At 42.9% G+C, this 6,941-nt stretch overlaps 1 pseudogene; it reads right to left on the reverse strand.

Annotated features, from left to right (window-relative positions):
* Window positions 1–6,220: 6,220 nt before the first annotated feature.
* Window positions 6,221–6,896, reverse strand: LOC101563995 (annotated as a pseudogene).
* Between the last annotated feature and the right edge of the window lie 45 nt (window positions 6,897–6,941).

The raw sequence follows: 6,941 nt of genomic DNA on the forward strand, positions 1-6,941 counted from the left end.
GTCTTTTTAAATTGATAACAACAATAATGAATGCTGCTGCTGAGGGCCAGCCAATCAAAAGGCAGGCTTACAAAAATACTATAGTGCATCCACAGCCACCTTGTCAGCTCAATCTGGCACTGTGTGACTTCGGGATCTTTCCCCCAATCTAGATGAGTAGGAAAAAGGAACATTTTGAGCTGATTCAGGATACTGCAGCAGCTGAAGTAGCTGTGACAGTGCAACTACAAACACAAAATAAGACTTGCAGAATTCCTTCAGGAATTGGCAAGAGCAACGGGGTGTGTTCAAAGTGAAGGGGAGGATTCTGAAAGGGGATGAACAGCCATGGACCCTTGACTGCAGTAAATTTAAATTAAAAATATTTAAATATTCACTATAATTTTGATCACATTGCAATTACTTCTGGATGCTGGTACCTTGTCTAGTAGTTCAGAGAATGGGGGCGAGATCTGCATTTCTAATAAACTCTCAAGGCATCTGGTGCTGCAGGTCTACTCACTTTAGTACTTGAAATATTGAAGTCTTAGGCTTTAGGAGGTTAGTCTTGGTGGATCCCAGTATGCTTAAGAATAATGGGTGGCAGGTTTCTTTTTTTCATTAAATAAATGCCCTAAGTAAGATCAGATGAAATGGTCTGTGTGAACCAGAATGCAGCTACAGTTTTGGTGAGTACTGCAGTCGAGTTTCTGGGAACTGACTGGAGCCCCTCTGGGAAAGTGCGGCCTCCCAAGTTTTGAAATCAGAGTCTACCACTAGTTGCCCTACCTTTAGTTTGTCAGCTTTCTGTTTCTGACTTACGTGTGTGTGTGTGTGTGTGTGTGTGTGTGTGTACATGCTCACATGCACAATTCCAGCTTTGATTCTTTGCAAGTAATTCTTGGAGGATTGTTGTTGTTCTTGGAGTAATAAAGAGGAGTGTTCATGTACTTTATGCAATCTTAACAAACTGAATGCAGTAATCTTTGCTTCTGTCCATGCAAAGCCTTCGCAAGAGTGATGTACCTGGAGATGTTTCATTAACACATGAACCTTGATCTGGCTAATCTGCACCAGGAAGGCCGTGCACTACCTCAGAGCTTGGATTTCTTAGGAATATCTGAATTACCTTCAACTTGATTTTTAATGGTAAGGAACTATGTCAAAATTGTCCTCTTAAGTCATTCTGACTGGTTTCAGGTGTCGAACTCTGTATGATTTAGAAGCCAGCCCAGTGTGGTCAGGTTATATGAATAACACACACACACACACACACACACACACACACACACACACCCCACCCCATATATACATAGGCACCCACCACCAAGGGCAACAAATGATTACTGAATTATCATGATGATTCCACCACAAGTAGACTTTAGTATATGGGTTCCTCTATCTGACTGTGGCAAGCCAAGCAGTGACAAGCCTCTCACTCAGCATGTTTCTTCTTCTTCTGTGAAGACGCAGCCTTACTGTAATTGGCTGATTAAGTTCCAACCTGTACATTGTGAAGGGAAGTCATATGTGCTCCTCTGGGCTGAGGTTTTTAGGAACTGGATTTGCCTCTGCCATCTTCTGGTCCCCTGTCATCCTCTGTCTGTGGGCTGAATAGGGCTTCTGCATGGAGCCAGTAGAAGGGTGCGAAAGATAAGCTTTTAGGCCCCTGAAACCCAGGGGGTGAACTGCTGGCTGACCTCTACTAACTCTTGGACCTTATGTGTGCAAGTTATTTATGTACATTGTGTTTGACACATTATGTATTTTAGGGCTTATTCATTACGGTAGTTAGTTTCCTTAAAGCTATGCAGTTTGTGTAGCTCAATGGGGTACTCCCTAGCTGATAGGTAGGGTAGACATTACAGTTCCCTGAATAATCTCATGAATGCTTATGTAGGATTAAAAAAAAAGTGAAAAGGTAAGCAAGGTGAGCAGGAAACCTTATGAGGACATGGTTTGGAGTTTTAGTTTGAGAAATAGAACCTTCAACATAGAGAAATTCTCGTCATTGATATCAATGCTTCGTTAAATTTTTGTTTGCAATTGTCATGAGTCTTAAAAATCAGGTAGTGAGAAACAGTTAAAAATGCCCCATGTGACCTCTTCCCACCCCATTCCCTTTAATTCCTTTCTTTCTACTCAGACCTGGAACAAGATGGCTATTCTTTGGAGAGCGAAACTGTGAGAAAGTCATGTAATGTTTCTGATTGATGTTTTTGGCAGTAATGACGAAAATTCTAGACTGAAATGATATTGTATGAAGTCTGGACCAATTGCCATGTTCAAGTAGAATGGATTTCCTCTCTTTCTGCTGTCTGGATCAATTCATGGAGGCATTAGAGAATTTGGTGTCTCAGTTAAAGCAACACATTGTACTGATAACATGCGAAAGTACAGTCTGGTTGGCCTCACCAGGATTTCCAACTTACCACTAATGTGAGCATTAGGAGGGCTTTTGCAAAATAAATAGAGCTTGCTGAGGTTAGTTAAGAGAGGTTCCAGATTCCATTCAGCAAAAGTGGAATGTTTAATACTCTACTATAAAAAAAATAAAATACAAATAAAAAACCTCCTTGGAATTCAGAGTCCCACCTGTTAAATTATTTGTCCTTCTAATAGAAGCAGGAATGAAAGGCGTATGTTCAACATCATTTTGGACCCATTTTCTGTGGCGGGAAACCAAGGTAAACACATTTTTCCTGATGTAATTGTTGATATTAGTTCAGTTCATATGAAGCAGGCGTAGCTGTGTGAACCATTTCATTTGGACCTGTTCTCAGCTGCAGTTGGATATGATAGTGGGAAAAGCCAGTGGCCTGGAGGCCCCAGCTCTTGTGTGTGTGTGGGGGTCCTTTGGCCCACACTTCTCTACATGGGTGCCTTTGGATTCCTGTCCATGGCTCTTCTTTCTTCCCACTTGTGTTTGGGAACATACATTGTCTTTCTATACTTGGGTACATTCTGAGTTTTGTATTTATTCCATATGAGAACACTGTCATTCCCCATTTCTGATTCTACTTTGAGACACATATGTGATTGTGTTTTCCTTTCAATTCTCCCTTTTTTGTTTAGCTCTTTTCTTCCTGTCCTCACCTCTAGCTCTTTGTTCCCTTTTAAAATATTTAAAAATCTAGTACATTTTCTTTCCTAATTTTCACCAAGCTTGCATATTCATATATGAAAACTTATGCTCAGATATAGTTTTCCTTGTTTTGTGTGTCATCTTTGATTCTTTCTCTATGCATCTAGTTTAGCAATAGTTTTCAGGGTAGCATATGGATTTTGTTCTAATGCTAACCTCTTCAAACACATTCAGGCCATGATATGGTTTATTCCTTCATTTGTTTATCCCTCAAAGAATTTTTGGACAACTTGGTCCCTGGATGGCTTAGGCCTTTTGCTTATAGGAGGAGCTTGGATACAGATTCTGATCTCAGGGAGTTGCACATGGGGACACTTAGTACTGCAAGAAATGGCTCAGGCTTATGGGAACCTGGAACAAAAGCATTGGGCTAGCCCAAAAAGCTCAAAGCTTATTCATGCCCCTGGGCTCTGGCCTCCTCTGAAGAATGTGCTCCAAATTACAGTTTCAGGCTCAGGGCAGGCAGGAGATCAGGATGAAGATGATGAGTGTGAGAAAAAAGCATGGGACCCTCTTGCAGGGTGTGGGACAGTATGGTGGGGCACTGGCCAAGCAGAACCTTGGCAACTGCAGATGACAAAAGAGGCCAGCTGGACAGTGACCATCAAACATGACTTGTGTGCCACTGTGGTGTTTGCGGGTCCGGCACCAGCCACAAGGACATGTGTCCTACCTTGCTTATATGGTTACTTAACCCCTGTGTCCTGCTTATCCAGTCACTGTAACCAGACCTTGTGGTCAGTAGGGACTTTTGCTGCTTGCATCTTCTTCTCTTCCTGAGACATTTGAATTAATGTTGATCCTGGAGGCAATAATTAAAATGCATGCTTCTGCCCACTGGGAGAATGAATAAAATTGTGAATGAACCCTGCACATAGAGCTAAATTTTATTTGAACTGTTTCGTATGTTTAACATCCTTGCTTCTAATCACAGATATCTCTATATCTTCATAGCAATAATAATCCAGAAAACATTTTCCAGTACTTTCCTAGGCCTTCAGACATTATTGTCAACATTTTTGTTTTGCATTAGCACACTTTCTTCTAAAACTTAGGCTTTTAATCTTATAAAACAGAAGGGACAGCTGCTACTACAGAGAACTAAGATTCAAATTCTGTTGTCTGGTCTCAGTGTCTGCTCCTGCTGCTGTGACTTGCTAAGTCACCAAGGAGTGGCTCAGAGAGTGGGGTATATTTCGTGGTCCTGATTTGTGCTGGACTCCCCTAGTCTCACCAAAACTAGCCTTTACTATCGTCACAGCCACAGGCAGTGGGGACCCATTAAACCTCCAGAGGGCCCTGGACACTGCTGTGCCCTTGAACACCAGTGAGGACTCTAGTGTCAGAAGCTTTCAGCAAGCAAAGCATCTGTCACAATCAGTGCTGTCACCTCAGCCTTCTCTATAGACCAGAGGTGACCTCTGGAGAGGAAGGAGTACTGCACAGAGGTCAATACTCTGAGGAGAGAAATGAGCATGGGGTGGCTGTGCTATGAATTATTCTTCTTCCAGTTCTAGGGAAAAGACCTATGCTGAGAGTGATGCAAGTTTGGTTGTTTTAGGAAAATGTTAGACCTCAATATGCTTCAGGAATGGAGACTTTGGGCCATTTAGGTGTGTGTGAGGTAAGGATGGTGTGTAGAAGGTTCTGGGAATGCCCTGCAATCTTGTTCTCCTTAATTCATATGCTTCTGGACAGGAGGCTTCCAAGGTCTGTCTGATTCTGGACACCTGCTCAGGATGGGAGGGACTATCTAGTATGTTCTGGGAGGGAAGGAATCTGGCTATGTAGTTACTTTGGGGAAGTCTTTCTTTCTTTCTTTCTTTCTTTCTTTCTTTCTTTCTTTCTTTCTTTCTTTCTTTCTTTCTTTCTTCTTTCTTTCTTTCTTTTCTTTTTTTTTTTTTTTTTTTGTGGAACCAGAGATTGAACTCAGGCCCTTGCTCTTGACAAGGAAGCACTTACTCTAGTGAGCCATCTCCCCAGCCCCTCATTTTGTTCTTGATTCTGGTATAGGGCACCTTTCTGCACTGACACGACTGACACTAGGCATAGTGAGGTCAGTCCACAACCAGTTATGGGCTCCTGGTGGTGTATGCATTACTGTCGTAGGGGCTGCTGCAATCACCAGCCTACCATGCTGCTTATGATACGCAAAGGCTGACTAATATGAAAAACAGTCTTCAGTACTGAAGTTCAAAGGTGGTGCTCCTGCTGTTTCTTAACCTGACACAGGTGAGCCTTCATTGGAAATACCTTCTGCTTCTCCAGCTCCATTCTCATGAAAACAAGCAGTGGTGCCCTTAGCCCAAACCACATCAGTGGTTGAAAGTCATCGCCAGCTCCTGTGTACTCCATAGCTTCAAAAAGCCCCTTCCAGAGGGCTGAGGATCACACTATATTTTGGAGCTCACCATGGGGGCAGGGCAGAACCCCAGGGGGGCTGTAAAGCAAACCACCATGTGGACTCTGTGGCTGGGAGGGGGTGGTCACACTGCAGCTGCAGTTGGATAGTCTCCTGCCTGCCCAGGAAGCACCCTGCCCCAGACAGGCTCTCAGTAATGTTCACCTCGTACTTTCCTATTACAGCTGCTGCTCCATGGGGAGGAGGTTCAGCATAGTCTCAGAGACAGTGGAAGAAAGTTAGATCTGACTCCGGATATTGCAGGAAAGCTAGAGCAGGGTCTCTGTGCAAGTCACTAAACCGCTCTGTCTGAGCTTTCTCATCACCAAAGTTCAGGTAAGACTAGAACTTTCCTTCCAGGGCCCTCTTAAGGCTTAATGAAATAGTGTACAGGACATAAGGGATACTTGGCACCAAGGAAATACACAGTGATGACTTTTAATTATTATTAATAAATAATTATTAAGCAATCAATTCATTTCTAGTAAATACATAAAAACAATGCGTAGAATTATCCTTTTAATAGACTTTATATTTTTAGAATAATTTTAGGTTCATACAATATCCAGAGGAAGGTACAGAGACTTTCCACATGCTCTCTGCTCTCGAATGTGTGGTCTCTTGCAGTCTTTCTTTTTAAATTTTTTTGACTGTCCTTGAATCTTTTATTGAAGTGCAATGATCTAGGATGAATTCTAGATCTTGTTAAAAGCAGCCACATCCATAGACTGCACACAATCCTCAAAAGCAGTGATCTGCTCTTCCAGCATATCTGTTCCAACTTTATCATCTTAGATCACACACTATCTGCAGCTCTTTAACTCCCTATCCCACTGGAACTAGTTCAGAGGAGCCCCAGACCAGGCCATCTGCTGGAATGCTTCAGATGCACTCCTCTGATTTCACCATTACCTGGTTCATCATCCCAATGTTTCAAATCTAGCAAGATGGAAGACTCGGCAACAAGTACAGGGCTTTTGGCTTTCTTGGATTCATACTGTGCAAGCCATTCTTTCCTTAGCTTCTTTGCTTCTTCACTTTCCTCTTCATCATCAGAACCAAAGAGATCAATATCATCATCGACTTTATTGCCCGCAGCTCCACCTCCGGTGTTGTCTTCCACATTGGCGGTGCTGTACTTGTTTAAAGCCTTCACTCCTGGCAGACTGGATTTTGCTTTTCCTAAGACTTGATATGATTATAGCAATGTAGCACAGGGCACAAGTCAGCGGGGGAGGGGGGGGCAGGAGACTGCTTCAAACACCACTACATCTGCCCGTGAGGGCACAAACCCTTGATGTAGTTCTTGTCGGCCAAGTAATCTTTGAGCACCTGCAGACTGGTGGGGCTCTTCATGTCTCTAAAACTCATAGCCTCAGCTTTCTACTGGAGCTGGGCAGTGGTGGAGTGAAGAGC

The sequence above is a fragment of the Octodon degus genome, unplaced genomic scaffold (genome assembly GCF_000260255.1).
Source record: "Octodon degus isolate 3935 unplaced genomic scaffold, OctDeg1.0 scaffold00019, whole genome shotgun sequence".
In the NCBI taxonomy this organism is placed as follows: domain Eukaryota; kingdom Metazoa; phylum Chordata; class Mammalia; order Rodentia; family Octodontidae; genus Octodon; species Octodon degus.